Here is a 21,064-nt window from a genome sequence, read left to right as displayed (position 1 = left end):
ACTTCTGTATTGAGGCTTAGGTACTGGTGGTGGCTGTGGTCTCTTTGCTCAGCATTACATTTGACTTAAAGGAGACATATTATAGTGTTTTACCAACTAGTAAACATAGTATGAGTTACAGGAAATATGTTTTTGAAGCTGTTTGCTGGAAATGGCTTTTAGGAAAAAAAATCTTGCCTACCGCTATTGGCCTCTGTTTCAATCCCTTAAGAATGTGCCGTTTCAGGTGTCTTTAGCTTTAATGTATATGAGCTGCTGCCCATTGACAATGAGCAGAGTCAGAGTGAACCACAGCATGGAGGAAAAGTGATTGTTGCCATTTGCGGACTCCCGGATCTCTATCTATATAATATTATGCAATAATAATTAATATAACCGCAAGCGATGATTTCCGAGCAAAATGAAAAGTCAATAACATACTAATATTTTTCTGGCATTTAGAGAGGTGGAAATGTTCCCCAGATCCCCAGATGTAAATTAAACTCCCTGATGGGAAGAGTTCACTGTGGAGCTGTCATTGTGTCGCTGTCGTCTTGTTCCTGGGATTTATTAGCAGGCTACACTGTCGGGCTGCTATGAGGTCACGATGCTAACGTAGCTGCTGAGGCTATCGCCATCCGGCTTTAACCCTGCCCTACCCAAAGGGGAAAGTCGGCGGTGGGAACGCGAGCCGTAACTGAGCTGCTCCGAACCGCACCTTCACTACTCCACCAAGCCGCACCTAACCGACCCGCACCCGCCGGTACAAATGCACCATAAGATGATGTTTTGCTACTTATTTTTTATTTGTAATTTTCTTCAGATAACCTTCTACAGCAATTACTTCAACTTAGAAACAATATCCTTAACAATGGGTCATAACATTCATACGCTCCTATGTATATCTAGTCAAGTCAACAGGAGAATATGTCCAGAAAAAAAAGAACATTGAAAATTAACATGTAAACAGAACAAACATCTACTTGAAACAAAACATGGGATGTAGACAAGTTCACCTGGCAGATATAATCAGGGTTTATTCCATAAGTCACATGGTTGATTGAATGTAATTTGAATTTGACTAATGGGATTTTACTTATCGAGATGCCACTTACTTGGCAATAATAACCGTTAATTTTTAGGGCTAGGGTTAGCATGTAAATGCTGTAATAGGCCATATAGTCTGCGGGGCTATAGCCTGTAATGTTCCCGTTGATTGGATTCCTCTGGTTACCTATTCTCCATTTTATAAAGACTAACCCCAACACTATCAAAACCTTTTTAACAGAGACCGAGGACTGCTCTCTTTATCTCTCCCTCACTCTTAGTCTCTCCTTTCTCCCTGTTCCTCTATCCTCTCCCAGCCTTTGGGATTAAGACTATTAAGTTAATGTCCTTGGTGTGGAGGCGTTGCAGACTCCGGCAGAGAGTTTTAGTGGGCTCCGGTCTGGGCGTGTTGCCCGTACTGCCGAAAGCATCCCACCATGCTCCTCCTCCTCCTCCTCACCCTCTGTCTACCCTATGCCTCCTCACCCTCCCTAGTGTCCTCATCTCCTCTCACCCTCTTAGTCTATCCTTCCTCTCTCTCATCTTCTCTTGCCCTTTCCTCCGCCTCTCCCTTTCCTCCTCCTCCCATTCTCACTTTTCTGCTCACCCTCTCCACCTTCCTTATCCTCTTTTGATTTTCTCTGACTTTCCCTTTGTCTCTCCTACTTGAATTATAGAAAAAAATCATCTCATACCATTCATCACAGCTTTTTATTAGCTTATACAATCTCATACTCTCCCTGAAATAACCTGTCTCTGGGCCGGACTCGGCCCGTCTTTGGGCTGAATGGGGCAGGCGGTTGAGCTCATTATAGAAACCATAGCTGTGGGAAGGGACCACTCTGCTTGATGAGTCCTGAGGTAGCTTCACTGCATGTAGCGGCCTCAGTTTTAAACAGGAAAGTGCTGGGAGAGACAGGATAGTGCTGGGAGAACAGAAGGGTTTTCAGATGTTTTTTAATAGAGTCCAGACTGTTGGCAGAGCAAATGATATTTGGCATCTTGTTCCAACATTGAGGCAGTTGGAACGAGAGCAGTTCGCTAATTTGATGAACGCAGAGGTCTAGAGGGGATATATGGCTGGATTAAATTAAGAGGTACGAGGGTGCTGAACCAGTAAGAACCCTATGGGCCAAAGTCAGGATTTTACATTTGATTTTTGCTTCAATGGGGAGCCAGTGTAGTGATACCAACAGACGTGTAACATGTGCCCTCTTAGGCTCTAGAAAAGAAGGTGGGCTGCTGTGTACTGGATCATCTGCAATGGCTTGATAGATCATGCAGGGAGACCAATTAGAGCGGAGATACAATGGTCTAGTTTAAACAAGACCATAGTTTGGACGAGGAGTTGAGTTGAGTATTGTGTACGGTAAGGTCTGATCTTCCTAATATTGTAAAGTGTGAATCTGCATGACTTGGTGATTGCAGAAATATGATCAGAGGAGGATAGTCCATTGTCTACTATTGCACTTAAGTTCCGTGCCGTACCAGTTGGGATAAGAGAGAATAAGTCACTGGACATTATTCTGATGGGTAATGTTTGGCTTGGAATATCAGCCACTAATTTTTTCTAGGTTTAGCTGCAGGTGTCGATTTTTCATCCATACCGAAATGTCATGCAGACAAGCAGAAATCCTGGGGATTGTGGAATCTTCTGGGGGGAAAGACGGATACAATTGGGTATCGTCTGCATAGCATTGATAACTGAACCCATTGGAAGTAATTATCTTGCCTATTGAGTAGGGGTGTAACGATACATGTATTTGTATTGAACCGTTTCGGTACGGGGTGCTCGGTTTGGTACGGAGGCGTACCGAACAAGTTTCCATACGGACATTTTAAGTAGAGCAGTGGTTCCGAACCATTTTCTTGAGGGACCCACATTTTTACTATTGTAAACTTTGGCGACCCCCCCCCCCCCCCCCCCCCATTACAAAAAAATCTAAAGGAACTTACAAAACACTAAGGGCATGTATCTTCTTTTTATTTCAATATAATCACTGCTAACATAAAAAAGAACATCGATCATGAAACATGGCGGCATGGAACAATGACGAAACCTGTGTAAAATTGCAATATTATAAACTTCAGCACTTCAGAACTTGTTATGATTTGGCACTATTTAAATAAACTTGAGAACTTACACTTTTAGGAACATATTTTTCTCTATTTTTGGTCGCCTTTTAATTTCACTGTCGTATACACACACACACACACCTTGAGAGTCCAGGCAGCCTGTCTTTTAATGAGAGCTCTGAGACTGTATTTCCTGAGCCAGTGATGGGATGTCTGGTGTGACTTTGGTAACAGCCAAACGAAAGTCACTGTGCACATCAAGCCTGTTGCGTGCCTTTGTTTTGATGGTGACCAGAGCGCTGAAAGCAGTCTCTGACGGGTATGTTGTGGCAAATGGCAAGATGATTCTGGTGGTCGCATGATGAGCAAGTCTCGGAGCCACTCTTGGTCCTTTCACAAGCCAAAACCGCTTGTATCCATGTTCAGCATAGAACCGCTTACAGAGAGAATTGGACTTTATATCCATAAGCTCATCCTCAGCCTAGAGATGCTCGACATCTTCTTCTTTTGCGAGAAATGGGTCCATCACCCATGCGTCTTTTGAGACATGTTCATTTACATCCGAGAAACGCGAGTGCATCTCCTCCTGAAGCTCCTCCATGTGGCGGGTGAACTGTCTGGCCAAAGCATCAGGTAACTTCCCCCTTGACTGTTGTTGTAGCAAGGGAAACTGTTGCAGGTCTCCCGTTGCCATTTTTTTTATTCTGTACTCTGTACTTTTTTTATTCTTATCCGCCAGATAAGAAGTCTTAATAAGAAACTCATCTGTCATTTCTTCAGATAGTTTCTGGTTATGAACAGTTAAAAAATCCCTTATTTGGTTTTTAAGTTCCATGAAACGCACCAATACTCACAGCCAGCGCACTTCAGTATGAAGGAGGAGTGTCTGGTGCGCCTCATCCTCGCACAGCTGCGCAAAGATCCATTTGTTGAGCGGGCGCGCTTTAATAAAGTTGACTATTTTTACCACAGTCTTTAATGTTACGTTCAGGTCTTCACAGAGGTGTTTGCCTGCCAGTGCGTGTCTGTATCATGCAGTGAAACACTAAGCAGTGGGGCGTCTTCTCCTTCAAATGGCTGTTGAAGCCCTTGTTTTTTCCCATCATTGCGGCAGCATGCAACTAAATTCTTATAGGGAATATTGTGCTCTGTGAAGTACGCATCAACTACACTGAAAATGTCCTCTCCTCTTGTGGTGGCTGTGAGATTAACAGACATAATGTCTTGTTTCAGCTCTGTTTCCTCAATGTATTGTACACATACAATGAGAATTGCCTCCTCTGCCACAGTGGTAGTTTCATCCAGCTGGATAGAAAACGGGCCTGTCTTGATTTTTTTCAACGAGTGTGTTCTCCACGTTTCCTGCCATTCTGTCGATTCTGTCTTTCACTGTGTTGTTGGACAGTGGTACAGTCTTAAATTTGTTAGCCACCTGCGGTCCACATAGTATTTCAGCCATTTTAATGCAAGCAGGTTTAATCAGTGTTTCCCCAATGTTGTGTGGCTTTTTGGCTTGCGCAATAAGGAGAGAGCACTCCAAAGATGCAACCGTTGCCTGCTTCTGGTCGCTTCCTGCTTTGGCAAAACTGTCCTTAATGTTTTGGGGCCTGTTTGTGACGACTAGTTCCCTTTTTCTGAGGAAAAACTCTTTTGGTTTACCCACCGTCTCGGGGTGTTTAGTTGTCTGGTGTCGCTTCAGCTTGCAGGGTTTCAAACTTTCATTTGCCAGTTTCTCACTGCAAAAGATGCATTCTGCTCTAATTTTGTCCATTGCTTCTATGAAGCCAAACTCAATGTAACTTTCTTGGTACCCCCTCTTTTTCTTTTTTAGAGATTCAGCTTTCTCTTCTACCTGACCAGGGCTCCAGACTAACATTTTGCATTGGTTGCACTGGTACGCCTAACTTATTTTTTTTAGGTGCACCAGCAGAAAATTTAGGTGCACCCAAATTTTTCATTGCGTCGCCTTTAACGCCAAAAGGTCACCTTTTTATAGCTTTCCATAACTTTCATATAATGTGAATGATTTTTTAACAACAATAAGGTGTAGAGAAATACTTTATTTTAAGCCCAATTATATATTTATATAAAAAAACCTCACATAGCCTATGCATATTTTCGCCTTTGCTAATTGCATTATGTCAGCACTTTGAAGTGAGCTATTGACCGAATTTCACATAAGTTCAGGCACTGACTGATATGAACATACTAACTGTTGTACAGACTACTTGTACACAAGGAACCATGTGATTTTACTGTATAGAATTTGAGAAAATGTCTTTTGAAAAAAAACTCGCATATGCATATTTTGGCCTTTGCAAATTGCATTATGTCAGCACTTTGAAGTGAGCTATAGACCGAATTTTGAGAAAATGTCATTTAAAAAAACTCACATATGCATATTCTGCTGGCCAATGGAGTCGAACGTCCGCACTGGCGGCCAACTTGCCACAGTCAGCTGCTGTTGGTAGTGGTACATGTACTTTTTAAATAACCATAACTTGCTAAATTTTCAAACTGTTTGTTTTGTTATAAACGTCAGAGATGTAGTTACGCCACTGCATACTTGATACTGATGAACAATTATGTTAGATTCTAAAAAAATGTAATGTTCTAAAATAGGTACAATATTATAAACGCGTTAACGTTTGTAAGAAACCAAACCGTTGGTAAACCGGTTGAAAATGTAGCAAGTTATGGTTATTTAAAAAGTACATGTACCACTACCAACACAATGTTATGGGTGTGCAGCTGACTGGCAGGATGGCCGCAAGTGCGGACGTTCTAGACGCCGCCGTAAGACATTTCTATGTATCTAGACACGAAGGTGAAGGGTTTTATTTTGAAAACGTTGCGAGATACCACCCAAAGGCTGTTTAGAGTAAAGGCGCTCGAAGATTCTGTGTGACAGACAGCTGGCTTAAAGGCACCCAGTGCAACTTTCGAGGCTTAAAAATAAACATTCAATTTCTAGTCTTTTTTACACGTAGTAAGTTTCAATAACTCCATACCATTACATACCGACATTTAAGCAGCAAAGATGAGACGTCGTTGTGTGGTGAGAACTGATACAAAATCGATAACAACAACAATGCCGCCATTTTCTTTATTTTTTGTAACCTACAATAAATAAAGCAGGCTTCCAGTCAATGGAAAAATGGCTTCTCCCCACCGGCGATTGTTGTTGTTTACGATTTTCTATCAGTTCTTACCACACAACGACGTCTCATCTTTGCTCCTTGAATGTCGATATGTAATGGTATGGAGTTATTGAAACTTACTACGTGTAAAAAAGACTAGAAATTGAATGTTTATTTTTCATTGAATGTTTACATAAAGTTGCACTGGGTGCCTTTAACCGCGGATTAACGAATGGCGGCTCACTTGACCGCAGTTTACCAACGTCCGCAGCCGTCTTCTTCTTTAATGTATCTCCTATTACACCAATAAATTGGGCACATGCCGTATCATTGCTGTAGGTCGGGTTGACGTTTAATCCATTTTTCTTCATCAAAATAATCTCTGACTTAAATTTCGTGAACGGCATTTCCTCCTTTGCAATGTTGTATGCAACATTACATTTTATGATAATTTCGGATTCCTCCGAGGACCTGATTACTACTGCCTGCCTCTGAAATGCAGCTAGGAGAGGGGCCACTTCATCCACACATTTGTCACGGCATATTGTATGCTTTCTAGACATTTTTTAACGTTTCGATACGAAACAACGTTGCCTCGCCTACTATTACCGGCCATATTCTGACCGCACTCCCGACAGTAAATGCAGTGCATTGTATTCCGTCCTTTGTCGTATCTCAGCCTTGACACAACTTCAGGGAAATTGTGTCAACCAGTCATGTCTGAAAGAGTACATTTTGGGCTTTTTAATTTGAGTCTCGAGGCCAGGCTCAATCTCTGACTCGGTTGTCTCCTCTGATTCCGAATCTAATGTTATCGCCGAAGGACCGGGGCCAGTTGGCATCTTCCCAGGGAACGTCGCCGGGGTCTCCGTGTCTTGGGTGGATTTCTTAATAAAAAAGCTTTCAATGTTTATACCTCTCTTCATTTTCACTCGTTTTGTCGTGTTCATTTTCTTTTCTGTTTCATTTAGGCAACTCTGGCGCTCAGCCTGCTCAGGTCGATGGCATTTTTTCAACTCACACTTAGAGCAGTGAAAAAGACGACAGCCAATCAGAGGCAAAGAAACGCCCCCAGCTCTGTCTCTTATTGGTGACAACCATGGGTGACAACAAATCAGGCGACCATAGAGAGATGCTGCGCTTTCGCACTATTAAATATTTTGGTCGCATGTGCGAACAAATTGGTCGCACTCTGGAGCCCTGCTGACGCTTCGCCATTTCTTCATCAACTCTTTGTTTATGTTGCTAGGTTACCACTGTGTTTCAGCGGGAGGGATGTTCAGGTTACACGCGCCCATATTCTTGCGATATATATTTTTTTTAATTTATTTTTTTTTTTTTACTTTATTTAAACGTAGAATGTACAAGAAATCAGCCATTCTAGTTCCTTTAGTTTTAAACTTTTCTATCGGGGCAGACGGACACACACACACACCTGTGTGTGTGTGTGTGTGTGTGTGTGTGTCTGTGTGTGTGTGTGCGCAAGTGTCTGTGTGTGTGTGTGTGTGCATCAGGGCGGAACTCCGCTGTGCGCCGTGATAGAGACCAGGAGAATTGTAAACGTGCGACTATGTAGAGACAGAAATGACATGCCATCCGGTAAATAAGATGAAGAAAAAAAAAAATCTGAAATTCTGAATATTACACCCCTTAAAATCAACTGAGGGCCCCCCCGGTTGGGAATCACTGAAGTAGAGGACCGTATGTGTGGAACATGCTGCGGCCGCAGTTGCACAGTTGCGCACACCGTAGCTGTGTTCGAAATCGTTCCCTATTGACTTACTCACTATTCCCTATATAGTGTTCATGATATAGTGCACTATTTAGGGAACGAACAAACGAGAATTCGGACACTACACTGAACATTTCTAAACGTCATTTGCATCAGTAAATGTGCCGGGTATTTGTGTGACGGATGCGCCCACATCATGTAAACAAACCGGGCACTCATGACGAAAGCTGGAGGATGTATGGATGTTGAATGTTACATTTCCTTGTTCAAGTTTTTTTTTAAATTAATTTTGAATGTTAAATATTCTATGTTAAATCCCAAATAAATTGTTGAAATTTCTAAACGAAAGCCGGAGACTCGATCATTCAATTTATTCGTTTTCGCGTTTATCCAGCTTCTTCTCCTCCGGAAAAACACGACCGCATTGCATTGTGGTATACGGGAGTGACATGTACGGTACATCGTATGTGCACTCAAATTTTGGGTATTATTATCCTGTAGATAATGTGGATAAACTGAGGGGGGGGGGAGTAAAAGTTAATCTGAGCAACAACTTGAAACTGTTTAGTGTTGCAATTGTTCATTGTTGCACATTAGATTGAGAAAAGATTTGTTTTTAAAGAAACAGTCTGCGCCTTATTCATGTTATTTAATCTGAGCAACAACTTGAACATTAGATAATATATGTTTAAAAAAACAGACTTCAGCAGAATTCTAGCTTTGTATTGTCTAATGTTCCTATTGTAAAAAGCACAAAAGTGTGTTATGAACAACTAGCACATTTATATTTAGCATTTTGATTTCTTACTGTCCCGAAAATGAACCGAACCGTGACCTCAAAACCGATGTACGTACCAAACCGAGATTTTTGTGTACCGTTACACCCCTACTGCTGAGGTGATATAAATGGAGAAAGAAGGGGGCTGAGAACTGACCCCTGGGGTACACAAGTCATCAACTATAAACTTGTGAGTCTTTGACCGCTGCCCTTGCCATGAGACGCTGAAAGTCCTTCCATCCAGGTATGATTTGAACCATTTCCGGGCAAGACCAGAAATTCCTATTCTTGCTAGAGTGGACAGAAGGATGCTATGTGTGTGTAAAATGCTGCCGACAAATCGAGTAAAAACGATGACTGACCGGAGGCCTTAGCCCCTTTTAGTGCCTCAGTTACTGACAGGACAGCAGTTTCAGTTGAGTGGCCACATTTAAAACCAGATTGCTTTGGTTCCAACCAACTGTTCTGAGATAAGAAGTCATTCATTTGCTTAAACACCACTTTCTCAAGAACCTTTGACATGAAGGGAAGCAGTGAGGGTCTACAGTTATTTGCTTCAGCTGGGTCGAGTGTGGTCTTCTTGAGCAATGGTGTGACCCTAACTTCTTTAAATGACAATTGAACTTGTCCTGTCGTGAGTGAGGAGTTGATAATATGTGTGAATTCAGGTAGGATAGCAGATGTAATGGACTTAAGAATATTGGATGGAATAGGGTCTAAGGCACATGTGGTTGCTCTGCTTTTTTGGACAAACTTTGTAAATGAACGTTCCACGTTGGACTAGATTCTCTTCTGTTGGTTTACAGAATTTAGTAGTCATTTTCTCAGAATAGAAAGTTGCAAAGTCATCAGCGCCCAATGAAGTAGTAGGAGCTCGTGGTGGCGGGTGAAGAAGAGAGTTAAAGGTAGAATGAATTAATACTTTATTCCGGACTCGAAGTTCCATTTACAAGACAAGAATACAAATTACATGACAATACAAATACGAGGTCACACAGATTAAAATACATCTAAGCATCGATTCCAATGTTTCCACAACCCAGAGGAGTACCTTGTATCACTCTGTTTAGTGTCAGTGAGTGCAATTATTAGTTTGTTTTTTGACTCTAGAAGTCGACACATAAATTTGTACATAAAATTCCTTAATACAGCATGAAAGGTGGGGACATTACTAGTCACAAACAAAGAGCTAGCACTTGTCCATCTTGGAAGCTTAATGAGGATCCTAAATGCATCATTATACGCTACCTGTAGTTTCTTCAATTTTGCTGTTCTATATTTACACCAGAGCTGAGCTGTGTAAAATGGAGTACAGTAGGCTCTGAAAAGACTTACTTTAACATCTTCTGTGCACATATGGAATTTGCGTGCCAACATATTGGCCTGTGCATAAAGCTTACAGTACTGGCGCTGGACATCATCATCATCACACAGATCATCAGTGATGATGTGACCTAAATACCTTACCTTCTTAACCACCTCTAGAGAACGATCAGACATGAGGAATAAAGGAAACTTTTGATTCTGATCCTCCTTAGTTTTAGCAATCATAATAACGCTCTTCTTAGGATTGAACTTAATGTCATATTGCACTCCGTAGCTAGAGCACACTTTAAGCAGTTGCTGTAGCCCAGCACTATATGGAGACATGATGACCAAATCATCAGCGTATATGAGGTGGTTGATAAGACTCTCTCCCACCATACATCCAGTCTTACACTCTTTAAGCTTCTTTGAAAGATCATCCATGTAAACATTGAAGAAGACAGGTGATAAAATGCCACCCTGTCTCACCCCATTAGTGACTTGAAAGGGTGCAGATAAACTACTGCCCCATCTAATTTGCATGGTTTGTTGTGTGTACCAGAAATTTAAAATCCTTATCAGGTAAGGTGGAACCCCTCGCTCTTGGAGTTTGACAAACAATTTACCATGATTAATCCTATCAAATGCTTTTGATGCATCTAAGAAGCACATAAACATGGTAGAGTTCTGTCGTCTGTATTTACTTACGACTTCTTTAAGTGCATATATACAATGATCTGTTCCAAGTTTACTTTTAAAACCAAACTGGTTGTCAGTGGTTTCCACATACTCACTAAGCCTATCTAAAATAATTATTTCTAAAACTTTAGACAGTATGCTAGCCAGAGCAATTGGCCTGTAGTTTTCTATGCTAGAGATTTTCCCAGTTTTGACTTTGATCACAGGCACTAACAATACAGACAACATAGTCAGGAAGTATGCCATGCATTAACAAACCAGTAAAACACATAGCAAGCAAGACGGGTATTCTACCACAAGCATGTTTTAGATGTTCTGCTGTTATCTGGTCGAGACCACATGCTTTGTTCATAGTCAGCTTCTCAATGGCATAGCACACCTCATCAGGTCTAATAATCACCCTATCATTAATAAGAACTTTTCCAGCATTAAATTCCCCACTCTTAACACAATTAAAAATGTCACTATAATGTTTTCTCCAGAGTTCTGCAATATTTTCAGATCCAGTGATCCCAGCAATACTAGACGGCAAGGGCACCTTACTGTTATTAATAACCTTAACTTCTTTCCAGAAATCATTGGCATTATTCTGCTGAAGCTTTTTGGCCATGGAGTTAGCCCTCATAGCCTGCTCATTTCTTTTAATAAAGCGTACAGCATACTTGAATCTTGCATTTGCCTGTTTCTTACGCTCACATTCAGGCCCATGTCTAGCTTTCCCTGATAACACCCAGGTTTTAAAAGCTTCTTTGGCCTCTGCATGGAGTTCAGACACATATTCATTCCATCCTGGTCTGACGTTATGTTGTTTACAGCTATTATTGCAAAAAAGCTTACCACTACGGATAAGACAGTTCACAATCTTCTCATATATTATACACAGATCTTTGCTATGATTCTGGTTCTTACAGTTAATGTTATCACATTGGAAAGCATCAGATGGGATATCAACATAACTTAAACCCTTATCAGTCAATGACTTGTAATGCCAGAGGTCCTTTTCTGTCATTTTTGCCCAATTTAGTTTCCCTATTGGTTCGTTATCATAGCTGGACAATTCAGGTAAACTTTCAACATTTAACATCAATGAGACAGGTATGTGATCAGTTGTAGCCATCCCATACATTATATCAATTTTCTCGAGACAGTCATGAGCATCATCTGTACATACACAGTGATCCAGCCAGGATGTTGTATGCCATGCTTCACTTATATATGTGTAGCTATCTACAGGCAAAAGTACTTTGCTGGAGAGAACCAGCTTGGTGTCTTCACAAAACTGCACTAAGTGTTGGCCAAACAGAGATTTCTTGTCGGAGATATCAGCATTCATGTCTCCTACAAGAAATATACATGTACATGCATTTTCTTTAATAAACAAACGTATAAAACCAAGCCTGTTAATATATTCATCCTCATTTTTGTAGCACTCATATGGAGTATAAACGTTTAAAATAACAAAAGCTTTGCCATTATGTACAACTTTGATGGCAATACCCCAGTCTACCTCAAGCCTAATCACACTGATCAGTGGGTCGTATTTCTTATGCCAAAGTATGGCCACTCCCCCAGGGATTCTGCCCCGCAGTATTCCAGTGCTTAGATCTGTGGTGGACTCCCCTGCCCCATGGAAATCACTATTAACAGTGTTCAGTTGATCTAGGTCTTGTTTCGCTAAAAATGTTTCTTGCATGCACAAGATGTCTGTATTCTCCAAGAGCTTGTCAATTACAATTCGCTGCGCTTTGTCCCCTGCCCCATGTCCGAGGCGCAGGCCACAAGAGTTATATGACACAACTCTAATACCAGTCATAGGAGACACAGACATATCTACATTACAGTCTCGTTCACAGACACCATAGAGAACAGCTGATGACTGTCTGTAGCACTAGGGCTGCTCGATATGGGCAAAATATGATATCCCGATATTTTTTGGCTGAATGGCGATATACGATGTATATCTCGATATTTTCTGTAGATTGGGTTAGATGGCTTTGACGAATTGTCCTGCGTACTACAGTGAGGGTTTCAGTGCGCCCAAACTTTAATCCCATGCTCCCTCCCTTCTCCGTTCCATTTGGGAACATGTTTGGTTTAATTTCGCTTGTTTCGTATATTTTAATTAATTAATTAAGGGCGCCACCAGAGGGCGCCCCCAACACATTTGCCGTCCTAGGCGATCGCCTAGGTTGCCTATGCCGAGCGCCGGCCCTGGTTTCGGGGCAGAATAAGCTGTTGCAGGCGGTAATGCAGCAGCACAAGCCACAGAGTTTTACGCATTCCTCATACTGCACTTTGTGCCGCTGCTGTAAATGGTGGAACAGATTTGTCGTGCTTCCACTTTTAGCCGCAATGGTTTTGCTACACTCTATTAGGGCCCGACCGATATAGATTTTTGAGTGCCGATGCCGATTATTTTCAGAGAAAAATTACGATTACGATTTAATCGGCCGATTAAAAAAAACAAAAAAAAACAAAAACAAAAAAAAAACATATAAAACGTAGTTTTTGATACCTTAAATATACTTTAAACACTTTTGACGAATATGTGAATTGAATGCAGAACCTTTGAGTGTTTTAGAATACATTTACAGTCAAATGAGTGTAATGTAAAATGTAAAATAAATAACTAACTCCCAATGTGCTGCGCTCGTGAGCAGTGACTAACACGTGCGTGCTGAGCAGTATGGTCTCACCGTTAGAGTCTACAGTATAACAAATGAACATGGCCTGGGACCTAAAGAAAAACAGGCACAACATGCTCAAACAACGCGTCTTGTGTACATTGGTGAGGTGAGCGCGCAGCTGCCTGAGCGAGCGTGCTTTCATGTTGTATGGTAAAATTCAATCTCTTTTTTACTCCAGCTAAAGTTGTTAGTTAGCAAGGCGAGTAGGAGCGCAATCTGCAGGATACTAATCGCAATAACATTTAAAAATAAATAAATAATAAAATCGGTTGTAATCTGCGTCTTTTTGGCCGATGCCGATTATTTTCAAAAAGGCTATAATCGGCCGATTAAATCGGCAGGCCGATAAATCGGTCGGGCCCTACACTCTATACATATGACCTGCAGCTGCTGCTCATGTTTTTTTTAAACCCGAACCATTTCCATATTATGGAGCCGTTGTTTCCCCTCTTTGAAATAATTTTGTCTCACGGCGCCGTCTCGTTTTCTTTACCGGTATCCTCCATGCTTGTTGTGTTTGGGAGGGGGTGGCGGGGGCGGGAATGGGGCGTCTTTGCACACGGCACGTTCGGAAGGACAGAGTGGGAGGGGGAGGGACGCGCTCACAGTCTCCAAGGCAAACACAGACGCTTGAGGCGGACTCTGACCATTTTAACGCATATATCGATATAAACGATATTGTCAAATCTTGTATCCCCTTGGAAATTATATCGATATATCTTGCATGGCAGATATATCCTGCAGCCCTATGTAGCACTATCAATTTTTATCAGATGATTATCTTTTTTTGCTATATTGATGCCGAAGTTCTCTAGCAGTACCCACACGATATGGGCGTTGCCACAGTAGCCTCATGGGCTAGGCCATGTTCCAGTTTTTATACAGGGGGCGAGATGCAGTGTGTGTTAGCACTCCACGGTCCACACTTTCTCTCCAGCTCTCTTTCCGTCTTTCTCAATCTTCATTTGGCTCTCACTCTATTGCTCCCTTTCTCTCGCTGTCCTTGGCACTTTCGTTCTCCCTATTTCCCCTTCCATAACAATTATCAATGCCATCGCTCCATGCTACTGCGAAACAAGGTGACGGGTCCGACTGACCTGCTAATATACGCCTGAAGTCCTCTTGGTCATTGTTTTGGTTTGTTGTTCTTGAGAAGTAATTTTATGCGGACGCTGAAGTTCTACCTGGTTGAGGTACCCGCCCTTCCACACGCAGGCTGGCAGGCAGAGAGACAGACAGACAGACAGACAGGACTGTGTTACAGTGCTTCCAGCTCACTCCCTCTGGTTAAAGTAGTAAAGGTTAGGGTTAACCCTAACCCTAACCACAACCTGCTGTTAGCTGCTGACACAGGCCATGTCGGCATTCTTATCCTCCTCGACCTCACAGCTGCCTTTGATACTGTTTGCCACAGCCATCTACTAACCAGATTAGAAATTCTGCTTGGTATCACTGGTGCTCCACTGTCCTGATTCCAATCATACCTGAATGATTGAAGACTTCAAATCTCCCGAGTCACCCCTCCACATGATGTCCCCCTTTGCTCAGTCCTTGTCCTTCTGTTCATAATCTACATCCTTCCTCTCTGCTGTCTAATAGGAAACGAAAGGGCTGAATTTCCATTGCTATGTGGTTGACACTCAGATTTACATTCACACCAAGCCTGCACACACTTTATCATTATCCAAGCTGGTGTGCTGCTTAAATGCCATTAACAACTGGATGACAAACTTCCTCAAACTCAATCAAGATAAGACAAAAGCTTTTCTGATTTCTACCTCAAACATTCTGAAAAAAACTGGAACATCTTCAGATATCTATCCCCAGCTATTTCACTACCACCTCTGCTGAAGTAAGACATCTGGGCATAATACTGAATTATACTCTTTCATTTGATACACACATCAAAAATATCACCAAAACATATTTTTTTCCATCTAACAAACTCCGGCCCTCCCTTAATTTATCTGCAGCAGAAACATTTATTCATGCATTCATAACGTCAAGGCACAAATATTGCAATGCTCTTCTGTATGGCATCTTAACTAAGACCTTAAATAGGCTGCAGTATGTCCAAAACTCTGCAAGGCTATTCACCCTCACCAGGCCCTGGGATGACAACGCTCCCATCCTCCCAACAGTTAAATAATAATAATAATACATTTAATTTAGAGGCGCCTTTCAAGACACCCAAGGTCACCTTACAGAGCATATAGTCATCATAAATCGTTTAAAAAAACAAGACATTGTGTAAAAAAATAAAAAAATAAATAAACATAATAAATTGTGGCAACCCGCCACGTTGAGCGCACCAACTCCTCCCAAACAGGACACCATTTCGTTGGATAAAGCCACAAAAAGGCATGTTTAATTTACAGAACATAAGTCTCTCAAAACACAAATAACTTAAACCTCGGGAGGAATCAACGGTCCCCTTCTTCGTGGGTGGAAACCCGTCACCCACGAGGACCGGTCTCTCCTTGCAGGAGCTCCAGGGCTGGGAGAGCCCTGAATGAGTGGAGAAGCGGGCTATTTAAGCCCTGCTTCTCCACTTGTTCTTCAGGTGCTCTCAATATCCTTAATTGGCCTGGGCCGGGTTGCCACACTCCTCCACCCTTTGCTGAAGCCTCGGGTGGCCTTTCGGAGGGGCGGCGGCCCGGTGCGCAGCATGGCTGCTTCTGCTGCCGGCGTGGCTCGTTTTGCGGCCTCGTCTCCCGCGACCTCGTCTCCCGCGGCCTCGTCTCGGGCCGCGTCGTCTCTGGCGGCATCGTCTCTGGCGGCATCGTCTCTGCTGCGTCGGCTCCGGCTGCGTGATGGTCTGGTTTGGGGGTGGCTTGAGGTGGGCGTTCCCACCCAAAATGGCCCGTAGCTCGGTCGAGTTGCCCGCATCCTCCACCATATGTGGCAACCCGCCACGTTGAGCGCACCAACTCCTCCCAAACAGGACACCATTTCGTTGGATAAAGCCACAAAAAGGCATGTTTAATTTACAGAACATAAGTCTCTCAAAACACAAATAACTTAAACCTCGGGAGGAATCAACGGTCCCCTTCTTCGTGGGTGGAAACCCGTCACCCACGAGGACCGGTCTCTCCTTGCAGGAGCTCCAGGGCTGGGAGAGCCCTGAATGAGTGGAGAAGCGGGCTATTTAAGCCCTGCTTCTCCACTTGTTCTTCAGGTGCTCTCAATTTCCTTAATTGGCCTGGGCCGGGTTGCCACAAAATAAAAGATAAAAAAAACAAAAACAAGACAAAACAAAACAAACAAACAATCAAAACAGTGATCAGTTAGACGTTGTGTGCGAGTTTGAACAGGTGAGTTTTGAGTTGTAACTTGAAGGTTGTAATGGTGTCTGACTGTTTTATGTGTGGGGGGAGGGAGTTCCAGAGTCTGGGTGCTGAACAGCTGAATGACCGGGCACCCATTGTAGTGAGTCTTGATGTGGGGATACATAGTAGTCCAGCAGAGGTTGAGCGGAGGGAGCGGGAGGGAGTGTATTCTTGGAGGAGGTCGCAGAGGTAACTGGGGGCTAGGTTGTGGAGAGCTTTGTAGGTGAGGAGTAGGGTTTTGTATTGGATGCGGTAGTGTACTGGGAGCCAGTGAAGTTGGATGAGGACAGGGGTGATGTGGTCAAATGATTTGGTGCGGGTGATGATCCGGGCGGCTGAGTTCTGAATGATCTGCAGTCTGTTGATGAGTTTGGTGGGGAGTCCGGTGAGGAGGGCGTTGCAGTAGTCTATGCGTGATGTGACAAATGAGTGAACTAGGATTTCAGTGCTGGATTGGGTCAGTGATGGGCGGAGTCTGGTGATGTTGCGGAGGTGGAAGAATGCAGTCCGGGTGATGTTGTGAATATGGGGTGCGAATGAGAGGGTGTTGTCCAGGATGACGCCGAGGCTCTTGACTTTGGAGGAGAAGGGTACTGGGAATCCATCGATGATTATGAGTGGAGCTGGGGTGTGTTGTGATTTAGTGAGGGTGGATTTGGATCCGATGAGCAGGGCCTCGGTCTTGTTTCCATTGAGTTTCAGGAAGTTCCTGCTCAACCAGCTCCGGATCTCTTCCAGGCACGTTATGAGGGAGGTGGGGGGGATCGCAGCGGTGGGTTTGGTGGAGATGTAGACCTGTGTGTCGTCAGCGTAGCAGTGAAAATGGACCCCATGGTGACGGAGGAGTGTGCCCAGCGGGAGGAGGTAAGTGGTGAACAGGAGTGGACCCAAGACTGACCCCTGGGGGACACCCAGTGAGACACCTGAACACCCAGACTTGTGGTTGCTTAGTTGAACAAATTGTTGACGGCCGGTGAGGTAGGATGTAAACCAGGAGAGTGCAGCACCAGTGATCCCAATGCCAGCCAGGCGGTCCAGGAGCAGAGGGTGGGAGATGGTGTTGAATGCTGCGCTGAGATCGAGGAGGATGAGAATGGTGAGTAATCCAGAGTCGGCTGCAAGGAGGAGGTCGTTGGTGATTTTGACTAGGGCTGTTTCAGTGCTGTGTTTTGGACGGAAGCCAGATTGGAACGGTTCGTGGAGATTGTTTGTGTCGAGGTGGGACTGTAGTTGTGCGGCAACCACCCTTTCAAGTGTTTTGGAGATGAAAGGGAGATTGGAGATGGGCCGGTAATGGTTAAGGTCAGTTGGGTCAGCACCAGGTTTTTTCAGGATGGGAGTGATGGCAGCCAGCTTGAGAGTGGGGGGTACAGTATAGTTGCATTGGCTCCCTGTCCACATCCGCATTCCAAATAAAATCCTTCTGCTTGTCTATAAATCTCTAAAAGATCTGGCCCTACCCTATCTATCGCTTTACCCCTTACCAGCAAACCAGCACCCTTCGTTCCTCAAGTGCCTGTCTATTAGCAGTCCCCTCATCCTGGCTTCGCTCCATGGGTGACAGGGCTTTCAGTGTGGCAAGCCCCAAACTCTGTAATACCCTGCTGCTTCATATGCACCAAAGCACAACAATATCCACTTTTAAAACATGGTTAAAAAGGTATATTCTTAGTTCAGCTTTCCTTTCCACCTCCTGATTCGACCTGCACTCCCTCTTTTTTACACGTTTTACTTGTCCTTATCTCTACATCTTTAAAGGTCCCATGACATGCTATTTTATGTATTCTTTAATATAGGTATTAGTGGGCAACTAACACCGTATTCAAAGACGTTCCCGAAATTCAGCCGTGGTGCAGAGTTACGGCCACTCCGAGCCAGTCGCACATTGACCTTCCCCCAAATGCGCTGTTTTGGTGTCTGTAGCTATAATGCAAATGAGGAGGAGCGAGGCGGGTCAAGGAGGAGGGTGGGGGTGTGGCCCTGAGCAGCTTGCAGCTACGGTACCATGCGCTCTGTTTACAGTGGCTGTATTGCAATGGCGAGGCGCACACAGCCTTTAGCCGTGTTCTGTAAATATTCTAGAACATACGGGAGTCCTGGAGCTCTATATGTAAACATTATCATATAGCCGGGGGGGCCAACGTCTCTGGGCGGGCCAGGTAGAGTAAGGCCCAAGGGGATACCTAAAGACATTCCAAATCAGCGCGCTTGAGCCTGGCGGAAACGATGGCCGTCGTGGCTGTCGTGAAATTCCAACCCTGGTCCTTTATAAAAATGCAATTCATATTCATATACTCCCTCTTTAGGCTTATTAGCCCCTCTCTGCTCTCCTGGCAGCTCCTCTAGCCACCGGCTCCCCTCCTCAGCCAGCTATCCCCTCTGCCTCTCCCCAGCCATCAGTCTGTCTGTGGGTCGGTCTATCTCAGCGCTCCGTGTTTTGGTCTTTCATAATGAGCCACCCAGGGGACCACCATTTCGCCCGCAAGGACCATATGAGGGGCCCGCAGGACTGTTCTAAAAAAAGCACAACTCACCAGTGAGCTGCGTCCAAAAAAATATGCAATCACACTTATCATATTTAGATAGATATGAAAATGACAAGATCTTAAAAATAAAAATGTTAATGTTTGCATAATACATTACGATAGGTTTAGTCGAACTCTGACCTATTCTAGTTCAAAGGTGAGCGGGAAGCAGCGAAGATGGAGAGCCTTCTTACCCCAAAAACATGGCAGAAAAAAGAGAGAAATTTTCACAGTGAATGGGAGGAAGAGTACTTTTTTACTACTGTGAAAGAAACCTGCGTTTGTCTCATTTGCGGGGCAACTGTGGCGACGGCAACGTGGCACAATTTGGAGAGACACTTCGCTACCCACCAAAGCTACCATGGTAACTACCCACCGGGAAGCGCGTTCTGGGCAGAAAAAGTCTGCGCTAAATGCAGCTTTGGGAAAGCAGCAGTCTTTTTTTTCAGGAGGCCGGCGACAAACGCCCACAAAACATTTTCTGACAAGAAGGCCTTTTCAGACGGAGAAGTTTTCAAAGAAGCAATGATGATAATTGCCAACACTGTACTTAAAGACGAGAAAAATGGAACCGATCTAATCTCCAGTCTCTACGATGTCCAACTGGGGGCATCGACGATGACTAGACGGGAGTCAGCTATGTCAGCTAACCTGGCCGAGCAGCTGAACCGGGATCTGACGAGGTGCAGGTGGTTTAGCATCCTGTGTTACGAGTCTGTGGACAACAGCTGTACAGCGCAGCTGTCTGTCTTTATCCGGATGGTGTTTGAAGTTCTCTCCACAAAAGAGGAACTCCTGACACTACTGCCCTTAAAGACAACTACGAGGGTAGTTGATGTTTACAACGAGGGGAAGGAGTTTTTCATAAAGAAAAAGGTAACAATGGAAAAGCTGGTAGCGGTCACTACAGATGGGGCTCCTGCTTTGATCGACCGACATGCAGGTTTCATCGCTCACTGTAAAGGTGACCCAGAGTTCCCAAAACTTCTGCATTACCACTGCATCATTCACCAGCAGGCTTTATCTGCAAAAGTGATCGACTTTGAGCATGTGATGACTCCCGTTGTGAAAATCATCAACAGCATCCGCTCCAAAGCGAAACGGCTCAGGATATTCAAGGTGCTATTGGAGGAGATGCCAGCAGAATATGGCGACCTGCTGCTACACACAGAAATCCGATGGCTGAGCAAAGGACGAGTTTTACTTCATTTTTTCTCGCTTGTGGGTGAAATCAAAGAGTTCATGTAGTCCAAAGGCGAAGCCGTCTCGCTGCTAGAGGACACAGAGTGGAAACTTGAATTCACATTTTTAACGGACATTACTGGGAACCTAAACCACTTGAACTGTGAGCTGCAAGGCAAATGTAAGACTGCTGTTGATATGATTAGTGCTTGAAATGCATTTAAAGCCAAGATGAACATTTTCTCTGCATTTAAAGAGGAAAAGAATGCTGCACTTTCCCTCGGTGCATTCGGTACTGAAAGACAATGCTTCTGCATCTGATACATTGGACAAAGTTGCAGAAAAGTACTGTCAAGTCATAAACGGATTTGGGCAAGCATTTGAGAATAGGTTTTGTGAACTTGATCTGCTTGAGCCATGCGTCTCATTCATCTCTAATCCTTTCATGAACGTGGACATAAGACATTGCTGAGCAACTAAGTGCAACGTTCAACTTGGATGCTGGACAGGTGGAGATTGAAATTGTAACATTGCAAAATGGCCACAAACTTTTGGAGCCTTGTTGACACAGAAAAGTACAGTGGT

The 21,064-nt window shown here is 43.7% G+C and overlaps 1 protein-coding gene across 1 annotated transcript in view; it reads left to right on the top strand.

The window, feature by feature from the left end:
* The window catches only part of LOC132446482 (wings apart-like protein homolog), a 91,288-nt gene that overhangs the window by 40,033 nt on the left and 30,191 nt on the right, over positions 1-21,064 (top strand). The window lies entirely within an intron of this gene.

This window comes from Gadus macrocephalus, chromosome 18, assembly GCF_031168955.1.
Source record: "Gadus macrocephalus chromosome 18, ASM3116895v1".
NCBI classification, from domain to species: Eukaryota; Metazoa; Chordata; class Actinopteri; order Gadiformes; family Gadidae; genus Gadus; species Gadus macrocephalus.
The sequence above is the reverse complement of the archived record's forward strand: the minus strand, read 5'-3'. Positions and strand labels throughout refer to the sequence as shown.